This window comes from Oratosquilla oratoria, chromosome 37, assembly GCF_046742065.1.
Source record: "Oratosquilla oratoria isolate Oo_2021 chromosome 37, ASM4674206v1, whole genome shotgun sequence".
NCBI classification, from domain to species: Eukaryota; Metazoa; Arthropoda; class Malacostraca; order Stomatopoda; family Squillidae; genus Oratosquilla; species Oratosquilla oratoria.
The window spans coordinates 27086314-27098813 of record NC_134813.1 but is presented as its reverse complement, the minus strand read 5'-3'; the positions used below and the strand labels follow the sequence as shown (position 1 = coordinate 27098813).

Genomic DNA, 12500 nt, shown 5'->3' with positions numbered 1-12500 from the left:
CCGTTCACGTGACCGCCTCAGTGGTTGCAGAATGTATCACTGAGGTAATCGCTTCGGGTGTGGAGTCTTACACTGCATACATTTTGTAATCACTGTTGCCCTTGAGCAGGGAACTTGGTCGCTCATAAGTACGCGTCTCGTGTTTTAGACCACTCCAATTCGCCTGAGGAAAGTGGAATCCAAAGCCTTCCGCCTTATCAGCGCCTCTTTTCGTATTGACAGACGACGACTGCAGTTTCGTCCTGGTCGCAGCAGTAGTTCATCTTTATCGCTTTTGCTCTCACTGTTCCCAAGGGTACTACTGTTCTTCATAAGTAAGTACGTGCAGACCCCTCCTTCGAACGCATTGAGAGTTTTTATTTTTATTTCTAAAAGTCTCGTCCATTTTCTGTGCAGCTATATTTTGTAAGAATCGACCAGTATGCCATGTCTTCCTGGTCTACCTATGGGAGGCTTTGGAACTCTCTTCCTCCTGTATCTGTCCATAAAATGGAATCTTTCTGGAGCTGTCCTTTGTGCTTATTTTTGTTCGTATGTGTGTGTTTCCCTAGGAGTGGGTAGCCATTCTTGCACAAAATGTTTTTTTTTTTTTTTTTTTTAACTTTTCTATCTTTACTTTATATTTTGAGATTTTTACGCATCGTTTCTTCCTCTTACTCTTTTCTCAAAAAAAAAAAAAAAAATCACCCCATTTACCTTTTCCCTATACCATACCTGGAAAAAATGCAATTGTGTCCTCGCCTCCTCCCCAGTAGAGTAATTAACGCATAAAATCGATTTAGTAACCATGTAGTGAGCGCTGAAACTATCGGTTGTTTTAAGAGGTTAAATAGCTATATGGATGGGGATGATAGGTAGACATGGAACTGCCAAGTGTAGGCCTTATGGTGTCTTGCAGTCTCCTTCATTCTTATGTTCTTATGTTCAGTTTTCTTATCTCTGTATTTTTTTAACATCAGTACGGAATGAAAAAAGAAATGTAAAACAAGAGACATGACACAACCCCAATCTCTGCACCACCATCACCCGTTTTTTTTTTTTTTTTTTTTTTTTTTTTTTTTTTTTTTTTTTTTTTTTTATAATCTTGGATGTGATTTATCGTTCTTGAAGACATGGACAGATCTCGTAACGTCTCTTCCATTCCTTGCATCACCAAAATTCTCTCCATCTTCCTCCTCTGTCCACTTTATGCCTCTCCTAAGTCCATGAAAACAAAGTGTAGTGGTGTTCTCCTATTCCTTGCTTTCTTTTTCAAGGTGAATATGTCCCTTCGCCCCCCCTCCCCCCCCAAAAAAAAAGAAAAATACAGAAAGAAAGAAAAAAAGAAAACCGATATCTGGCCTTAAGTGGGGGAGGCGGGCTCGTATCTAATGATGTGATTACGATTTAAAAAATGAGAGAGTGTCGGGATATTGTAGGCCACGTCTCCCAGATCGTAAACAACTTAGCATGGCAAAAAAATAAATAAATAAAGATAAATGAATTAATAAATAAATTAAAATGAAATAGATAAAACAGATTAATAAAAAAAATGAATAATGAAATAAAAATAAAATATAATAATATTAGTCGTAAACAACTTAGCATGGCAAATAAATAAATAAATAAAAATAAATGAATAAATAAATTAAAAATGAAATAAATAGATGAAATAAATTAAAAATAAATGAAATGAAAAATAAAATAAATATATAATGTTAGTCGAATTTATAATAATAGTAATAACAATAATTAATAATGATAAGTTAATAATGATGATAATGATAATAGTTGATAATGATGATGATAAAAAAAATCATGGAATGAACTCCTAGAGCATTTGTACCGAGATGGAGATGATTTATTGTAAATTATGTTGAAGGCATGACACGACAGGAGCCTACTACAACAGAGACACCTGGGGCAACTGATTGATTGACTGCAAGACATTGATTTTCTTTTCTACCCAGGATTGCATCCCATCCATTACTTTTAGACGAGAGAATGCCAACGAAAAATATAAAGTGAAGACTAGAAAAAGGAAGTGGAATATCTGTTTAAATGTCAACGGACACTTTCTCTTTTTTTTTTTTTTTTTTTTTGTAGACCAATGAAAGTAGTTCTGGCATAATTTCTATATTAATATTAAATTTCATATATATTTACTAGTTTATTTTGTTATTTACGTATTTATTTATATTTGTTTATTATTATTATTTTTTTTTTTGTGGTGGTGGCTCAATCGGAAGCTCAATCGGAAGTCTTCTCTGTCGTAGGTTCGAGTCCCGCACTCCTACCTAAATACCATCAGTGACTTACTATGAATATCATTATTATCATGATTAAAATGATTTATTAGAGATGTTAGGGTGTCGTTACTTGCGGTGAAGGTCGAGGGGATGGAGGATCGAACCCTGCTACCGGCGAAGTTGAACCAAGGGCATGATCGTTAATTAAATCCCACGCTACAAAGTCCTCTGTAAGGGGCATCGTCCTAGCCTCCCGACAGGGGGAGTTTGTGACATTGGCCCATATCAATGATCAATCAATCATTGTTATTATTATAATTTGTAAATCATACAGTGTGTATTACCTAGACATTAGTGTTTTTTTTGTTTACTTTGATGTACCCCCCCCCCGGTACCATCCAGGTAGGAAATGACCTGTACATACATATACATACATATACCAAAGGCTTTTCCCCCCTAACACGGGGGGTAGCCAAAAAGAAAAAGTCATAGAAACCACTCCCACCCATTCCATTTCCTATCTCTTCCACTCCCCTCCACCCTCCTCCCTCCTTATCTTGGCACCTCCTGGATGACGGGTCATCCCTGCATCCTGTCCACTGCCCTGTAAATAGACAAATGATCTGCCCGAAACCAAACCCTGAAGGTCAATCAAGACAGTTGATCCCAGTAGAAGATGTGAAGGAATGAATTTTCCAACAATTCCGAGATTTATTTGATAATTTGTCGATCGGAAGGTCTCATAAACATGATTCGATTCGTAACTTTAATTGACAGGGTGGTAAAAAAAAAGAAAGTACTCACAAAAAATACTCTCAAATATAGGGTGCACATTAGGGGCACCCTGTATGTACGCACATGTGTGTGTGTATATATATATATATATATATATATATATATATATATTATATATATATATATATATATATATATGTAAACGTATGTACACATAAATTAATATACAAGGTATTCCAAAAAAATACTTTGAGTTAAGGACACCCTGTATTATGAACGAGGGTACAGTTTTGTGGTATCCTTATCCACGAATGAAGAACATCAAGTTATATTGTTTGTACTTAAATTAGTTAATTTGTTTAAGTTCTTGTTTATTTATGTACAATGTTGTGACGTTGCTCTGATTGTTAATTACGTAAACGATGTTATCACATTGGGCTATTTTTCCTCCGACATCTTACCTCCAACCTCCATTTGAATAACTAGAATATTTTAATCAATATGTCTAACACTCGTATAGGTTAACAATCTTAGCTCATCATTCAACTCTATATGACGGAAATATGATGTGATATTTGGAAATTTGTAAAAAAAAAAAATGCAACCGAAGTCGTTTTCACTCCAGCGAACTCTCAACTGTAGCTCCCGTCAGGCGATTTTATTCCCCATCACGTGACCTTCAGTCGCGCCATCTGTGGAAGCGAATACGCAATGCCTCGCTTGGCGGCGACCTTTGGATACTGGCAGGACGTTGAGCACCAGGAGGCGGCGTCGTCGGCGGCGTCGTCAGTGAAAAGGGGTTGGACGTGCGACGCGTTCGCCTCTTGTTTTTAATGATTAGTTATCTTAATATACTTTATCAGACTGAGATGCATTCGGAGGCTCTTTGGCCTAAAAAGGGGGGGGGGAGATATATTTCAATGCGCACGACATGAGAACATTTCCCTCCTTCCCCTCACCCCTTCCCCCCTTCCCCCCTTCCCCCCTTCCCCTCACCCTCACCCTCATCTCCCCGTCGCCGACCTGTGTGGGGTTGCTGTACCCTTTCTTAGTGATCGTCACATTTTGTTTTGTTGTCGTTTGAGAAGTAAACACGTCATTGTCGTGGATCACAAGGATCGCTTGTGTTGATTCTGACGAACACCAAGCAGTTTTATTCAGATAAGGAACTCCATACACACACACACACACACACACACACACACACACACACACACACACACACACACACACACACACACACACACACACACACACAGATCGGACCTACGAGCTCTGAGCTCTCTTCCAGGAGGGAAATAGCTGTCGATCACGAGTCCAACACGTGATCCAAAGACCAAGACCAAGTGAATACACACACACACACGTGAATAAAATCGCCTGGCGACAATCAGGGTTCCATAGTGTGTGTGTGAGATTCACCACGGTCTTGGATCACGTGTTGGACTCGTGATCCACAGCTGTTACCCTCCCCAATGAGAGCTTAGAGCTCATATGTGACCCGACCTTTGTGTAATGTTGTGACCTTATACATACACATTCCCAACTTCTTGCCCACCAGAGTTGGAGTGCCGGTTAGCAGTGCAGCAGTGCTGAATTTTTTATCCCTGGGCTGTGTGTGTGTGTGTGTGTGTGTGTGTGTGTGTGTGTGTGTGTGTGTGTGTGTGTGTGTGTGTGTGTGTGTGTGTGTGTGTGTGTGTGTATGTGTGTGTGTGTGTGTGTGTGTGTGTGTGTGTGTGTGTGTATGTGTGTGTGTGTGTGTGTGTGTATGTGTGTGTGTGTGTGTGTGTATGTGTGTGTGTGTGTATGTGTGTGTGTATGTGTGTGTGTGTGTGTGTGTGTGTGTGTGTGTGTGTGTGTGTATATATATGTGTGTGTGTATGTGTGTGTGTGTGTGTGTGTGTGTATGTGTGTGTGTGTGTATGTGTGTGTGTGTGTATGTGTGTGTGTGTGTGTGTGTGTGTGTGTGTGTGTGTGTGTGTGTATGTGTGTGTGTGTGTGTGTGTATGTGTGTGTGTGTATGTGTGTGTGTATGTGTGTGTGTGTGTGTGTGTGTGTGTGTGTGTGTGTGTGTATATATGTGTGTGTGTGTGTGTGTGTGTGTGTGTGTGTGTGTGTATATGTCTTAGATCCTTATGTATCGATCAGGATAGTTTGTTGCCAAATTGATTAATTTTCTTTTATGTTCGTTCATGTGAACGTTAAAATCTGACTTCATCTCGTTGGCCGATAGTGCTCATCTTGTCAGATAAGAGGGTTTAATGAATGCCACAATTTGAAATATCTTCATCATGTCCCTTTTTTGATTGGACAACTTCTTATTTGTTTTGGGAGGGCAGTACGTTTTTTTTCGAGTGATACATTTTGAAAAAGAATTTTTGTGATAATATTTTTTTCAGTGCTATGATCAAGCAATGTGTGTGTGTGTGTATGTGTATGTATGACTATATGTATTTATGTATGTATAACTCTCCCGGTGTTGCCTACTTAAGTTCCCTCCATTTTTTATTATCTAAGTTTGTCCTAGATCTCTTTGTAGTGTAGGCGTGAACCATCACCCCCCCCCCATGGGGGGTGAAACCCACCAGTCATTTACCAGACTTCCTAGTTTTTCTCTACCACATTTCCTAGATTCTTGTTCCCTAGTTGAATCTACCCTTTGTTGAGCGCGTGCAGTTGTCCAGGTCTTCAAATGGGTCACCATTCCTGACTAGGTTAGAAGCGCTGGTAAACTGTATTTAATAACAACAACAACAACAACAACATCAGCAACAACAACGATATTAGCAACACCAGTTTGTCTTGCTTGAGGTGAACGAGGCCGTTTTGGGATCATCTAGTAAATCAAGTTCTTATGGATGTCTTCACTTGTCCTAATTTAGTTCGTGTTTTTTATTATATAAATCTGCAGAGCTAGCCATTGTGTGTGCGTGTGTTTGTGTGTGTGCGTGGACATGTACTTGAACACTTCCCAGATCCACTCTCCTTAAAAAAAAAAAGGGGGAGGGGGGGTCCTTGGAAACGGACAAACGGGTCCTTGGAACTATGTTGAAAGGTTGAGAGATGGCTACTCCCATGCAAACCAGATACTAATAGTTGCAATTAGGAGGGAACCACATCCCAGAAAAACTCCCTCGGGTTTTAAGAACTGAAGGACAGGTGTCCTTGGTCCTCCTAGAGATACGACTGTGAACTGTGGAGGAGAAAGACGAAGACGAGACCTCCATAAAGATCGGGAACATAATGCAGAAGAAGATTCAAACGAGCTTCGATTCCTCTGACCACACCATAAACACAGCTCGTACGCCTTTCCTTGCAACCAACTTATCTTTCTCTAAGATAAGTGAGTGGGGGTTCGTTTAGTGTCACTTATTATTACCTAATTAGGACCGCAGCACCTGATTAAACTGTGACATGTGGCCTGCTTTATCTTATCTCCCAGCCAAGATGTTTTCTTGTATTCATAACACACTAACACACGTGAGTTCATTTACGGTCGTTGAGTTGTACACACAATGTATGCATATATAGTAATGTACACATACACATACAAACGCATATATATACATATAGATATACATGAACATGTACTGTGCATTTACGCATATACATATATGATGTACATGGATACATGTATACATAATGTACGTACATGTGCTACGTGGGATGTGAACATGATGCTTCGTGTAAGTAAGCCGTTTAGACCAGCGTTTCCTAACCTTCGTGGAACTTGTCCCAAGGAACCTCTACGCTAGAAAACATTTAACAATCTTAACTTACATATTTCTCTTCATAAAACAAAAATAAATTGGTTCTGATAACCGGTTTAGGTAAAAACAATTTGCCTTCTCAAGTTGACTAACATTTCTAGAGCAAAAAAGTACATATTTTTTTTCTGATAACTGGAGACGCCCAACACTGTCAAACTCCTTATCATTATCTCTAGGAACTTCTGTTAAGCTCTTAAGGTTTCTTGAGGGTTCCCCGGTGGCAACCCTGGTTGGCGAAAGCCGAGTTAGAACTTCTTCGGGATGGGATTCATCGAAATCATTAGCATCTGATCGAAATGAGGCACCAGAATTAATAAGATAATCCCCGGGTGTCTATCTTTTTTTCATTTCCATGTTTCAGCATGATACATATATATATATATATATATATATATATATATATATATATATATATATATATATATATATATATATATATATAAAATGTTCTAATTGTCGGAGCTTCAGATATCTTTTAGAAAGACCTCCACCTTCATGCTCTCCACCAAATAGTCTTGTGTTACGAAGCGAACGTGTTTATGGACGAAGGAAATGAACACAATGTTCGATGAGACGGTACTATAATTACTCGTAAGATGGACAAGGGTAAAAATAATACATAAGTTTGTTTTATTAGCACAACACGAAAGTGTTATTCCCGGACAAAATATTCTGGTATTGCGATTTTTTGGTGTTTAACTTCGGGTCTTTCCTTCATAAACGGTTTCGCATCGTCATATATAGGACGCAAGGTTTAAGTTGATGTAAAAAGTACGTACATATATATATATATATATATATATATGTATATATATATGTGTGTGTGTGTGTGTTCTATTTCGTTTTCCATGTTCCATGAATCGGTGCATCTATATGGAGACCTGCATTTCTTAACATCTTCAAAACACCTTTTTTTTTTATCTCTTACACTAGGAAGTCTTGTTTATCTTCACAGTCCTGATTACTCCTATCATATCTCCCCTTCTTATTTCTTCTAATGGTGACAGTTTCAGCTTATCTAGTCTACCTTCTTATGCTCTAGCAGCTAGGCTGGACACCAGTGATAATCGTTAAAAAAAAAAAAAAATCATGGAAGTGTCAAGTCGCCATAATGTGCTTAAAAATTACATGTATTGTCACTCTCCCCCAAAGAGTTACGACACCGTCTACCCATACCCTAATTGATCTAACACCGAGCATAGAATGTTTATATATTATGGCTGATTCAATATACAGTAGTAATGCAGTGGATATTATGAAATGGTTCAAATTAAAACGAGTTTATTAAGCAGAAACATTAATGTCACAAGCAATTCACAGTGATACTACGCATGCAAAAATGAAATTGTTATTTACTGCCAATAGATATTGTACAACAGGCATGTGAGTACTCTTGGAAAATTTGCTGAGGCCGAGAGCGAGAGGTTTTGCTGCAGAGTACTGCAGTGCAGTACTGCAGTCTTCTTGGCGGGAGCGATGACGGGCGAGTTGGGCAGCGAGTCCACCGGGAGACAACAGGTGTAGTGAGTTGCCCCAAACACCGACGTCTGAACTTATCTCACTTTTTCTCCCCCAAAGTGGGGCAAAGACAAAAGCATTGGACATACAAAATTCGGGGAATAATGTTGCCCCTTTCGTGAGTTTTTGTTTTTTTCTTGTGATTGGATGTTCAACGGAAAGGGTTTGACGTCACGAACACGGTTTGTCTTGTTTCTCGTTTCGAGTGATCGATCACATGCTGCACCGACACCCTCCGTAGGCTGTGAAAGAGAACACGACACCTTTGTGTCAGATCGAGGTATATCTGAACGGGGCGTCCCAAGGCAAAATTATGATGATGATGATAATTATAATGACACACACACACACAGAATGGTGGATATATGGAATAACTTAGATGAAAAAACAGTGTGTGCAAATACTATTCACGATTTTAAAAATAAACCTGATGCTGAAAGATACAAAGACGGGTCACCACGAACCTCCCTTCCCGTATAATACAACTAGGTAAACACACACACACACACACACACACCTCGTGGCGCTGTGATTAGAGTTCTCGCCTGCCACTACGGCGGTCCGGGTTCAAATCCAGCCCAGGGCTGAAATAATTTCAGAATCGCTGCGCTGCGGGTTGTTACTCCAACTCTCGTGGGTGGGGAGTTGGGTGTGTGTGTACGTGTACGGTCACAGTATTACCCATAGATCGGTCATACGAGCTCTGAGCTCTCATCCGAGAGGTTAATAACTATCGATCACGAGTCCAACACGTGATCCAAGACCATGGTGAAACACACACACACACACACACACACACACACACACACACACACACACACACACACCTCTCATGGCGTCTGCCAGGAGGGTAATAGCTGTCGATCACGAGTCCAACACGTGATCCAAAAGACCAAGGGAAAAAAACACACACACACACACCATCATCATCATCTGCGAGGGTAATAGCTGTCGATCACGAGTCCAACACGTGATCCAGTACAATGTTGAATCACACACACACACACACACACACACACACACACACACACACACACACACACACACACACACACACACACACCATCATCTGCGAGGGTAATAGCTGTCGATCACGAGTCCAACATGTGATCCAGGGCAATGTTGAATCACACACACACACACACACACACACACACACACACCATCATCATCTGCGAGGGTAATAGCTGTCGATCACGAGTCCAACACGTGATCCAGGACAATGTTAAATCATACACACACGCAAGGAATTAATAAGAAAATTAGAATCAATAGGTGGCATCACAGGTAAACTATTAGAATGGATGGAAGACTTCCTGACTGGGAGAAAAACGAGGGTAGTAATTAGAGACAAATACTCGAAATGGGAAGAAATGATAAGTGGTGTTCCACAAGGGTCGGTGCTGGTTCCAATCATGTTTGCCATATACATAAATGACATGGATGAAGGAGTTGAATCTTATATGAATTTCTTCGCAGATGACGCTAAAATATTGAAGAAAGTAAGAACAGAAGAGGACTGTGATTCATTACAATCAGACCTGGGCAGAATCTGGAAATGGACTCACAAGTAGTAAGTGAACTTCAATATGAAGAAGTGTAGCATAATGGAGTTTGGAAAAAGTAAAAACAGAATTTCAAAAAATTATAAAATTGGTGAAGAAGAAATCAAGAAAGTGCACTCGGAAAGGGACCTTGGAGTAATAATCAGCAAAGACATGACACCGGATAAACATATAAACAAAATAGTCGGAGAAACCTTCAACCTATTAAGGTTAATGAAAGTGGTATTTGAGTACTTGGATGAAAAAATTATTGAAAATATATTAGTTACATTGATTAGACCAAAACTGGAATACGCAGCGACACTATGGTCACCCAGTGCTAAAAAGAATATAAGGAAACTAGAAAGAATACAGAGATCAACGACTAATTTGGCACCAGTTCTTTCCAAATTAACATACAAACAAAAATTATCGAAATTCGAACTACCAACACTGGAGGAGAGAAGAGAAAGAGGTGATCTACTGACTCTATTTAGAATCATGAAAGGAATGGAAATTCTTGATAGGAACGATTTACTAAAAAATGACAGTGGAAAAACAAGAGGTCATGAAAAGAAACTCAAAAAGGATAACTATAAAAGAGATCGAATAAAGAATAGCTTCCCACACAGAGTGTGGAATAATTTAGATAAAGAAACAGTGTGTGCAAATACTATTCAAGATTTTAAGAAAAAAACTTGATGCTGAAAGATACAAAGACGGGTCAACACGAGCATAGCTCCCTTCCTGTATAATACAACTACTGTAGGTAAATACACACGCGCGCGCGCGCGACTCGTGGCGCAGTGATTAGAGTTCCCTGCCGCTACTACGGAGGTCCAGGATCGAATCCCGCTCAAGGTTGAAATAATTTCAGTATCGCTGCGATGCGAGTCGTTACTCCAAGTCGTGGGCGGGGAGTTGGGTGTGTGTGCGCGTGTAAGACCACAGCATTGCCCAAAGACCGGTCGCATATGAGCTCTGAACTCTCTTCCTGGAGGGTAATAGCTGTCAATCACGAGTCCAACACGTGATCCAAAACAGTGGTGAATCACAATCTACACACACACACGGCTCGACGGCGCAGTGGTAGCGTTCACAACCGTTACTCCAGCGTTCCTGGTTCGAATCCCGCCCAGGGCTGAACTGATTTTAGTATCGCTGCGCTGCGAGCTGTTACTCCAACTCTTGTGGGCAGGGAGTTGGGCTTGTGTGTGTGTGTGCGTGTGAGAGAGAGAGAGGTCACAGCATTACTCGTGGATCGGTCATGTATAAGCTCTGAGCTCTGGGAGGGTAATAGCGGTCGATCACGAGTCCAACACGTGATCCAAGACCATGGTGAATCACACACACTCACACAAGCTGCAACAACACGTGAGTTGGAACCACGTAAATTACAACACAGGAGTAGAAAATTGCGTACCGAAAATGACAAAATATATAAATAAGTAAATAAATAAATAAACAAATAAATAAATAAAAGTGGTTCAACAGAAGTGTGTGTCTGCTTTGGTCTTGGATCACGTGGAAGGCGCGTGATCCAAATTGCCTACCGAAAATGACAAAAATATATAAGTAAATAAATAAATAAATAAATAAATAAATAAATAGATAAATAAAAGTGGTTCAACAGAAGTATGTGTGTGTGTGTGTGTTTTTAGCTTTGGATCACGTGGAAGGCGCGTGATCCACAGGTATGTCTCTCACGGAGGAGACTTTAAGAGCTCGTATCATGCTGTGACCTTGCACCACACACCTCTTAACCTTGCTCTAAGGGGACAGTAACGGCTTTTGCTACATAATGGAAGTTTTCACGCCCTGGGTGATGAGTGGATCTGGTCCCTAGCAGCGGGCTTTCATCCCGTTAATGAGATGCGAACTCAGTACCTGAACATAGGTAGTTCGTGACGCTATTCACAACACCACGCACAGTGTGTGTGCGTGTGTGTGTTTACTTGATTTACTTAACTAGTATACATGAATGGAACTACGGTCATGGATTCCTTATTCTTATAATCCAATTATCACACTTAAGAAATGAAGACCTAAAAATGAAAAATTACGATTAGTAAAAAGAAAAAAAACTATTTCCAGACATTTTAAGATTTATCTATGATATTCTCTCTCTCTCCCTCTCTCTCTCTCTCTCTCTCTCTCTCTCTCTCTCTCTCTCTCTCTCTCTCTCTAGCTCTAGCTCTAGCTCTAGCTCTAGCTCCTGTCTCTATCTATATTTGACAGTTCTTTCTCAATGTTTTTCTCTCTCGGTTTTTAATTGTTGGAGTTATTGTTAGTGATATAATGTAGCTCTTAAGAGGTATGACTCAGCTTTACTGTCAGCATAAGTTAGTGTCCACAAGTTTAACGGGCTCCATAAGTAAACCTTAGAATGATTGATGTTTGGCTTTCACACAACACCTTGGTGAATGTGGATGGCCAAACACCTGTCCAGTGGATCTAGCCATCTGTACAGGAAAATGATGCATCATTCATATTAATTCTGGGTGGCATATGTCAATTCGTATTTACCAAATCATAATGTACAGGATTGGAAGTATATTCACTGGGTCTTTGTTTTGAAGTACTGTATCAAACTCTGGCATATGTCAATTCGTATTTACCAAATCATAATGTACAGGATTGGAAGTATATTCACTGGGTCTTTGTTTTGAAGTACCGTATCAAACTCTGGCATATGTCAATTCGTA

General features: G+C 39.9%; 1 protein-coding gene across 6 annotated transcripts in view; it reads left to right on the top strand.

Moving 5' to 3' along the window:
- The window catches only part of LOC143019570 (band 3 anion transport protein-like), a 277937-nt gene that overhangs the window by 92126 nt on the left and 173311 nt on the right, over positions 1–12500 (top strand). The gene's annotated exons all lie outside the window — the stretch shown is intronic.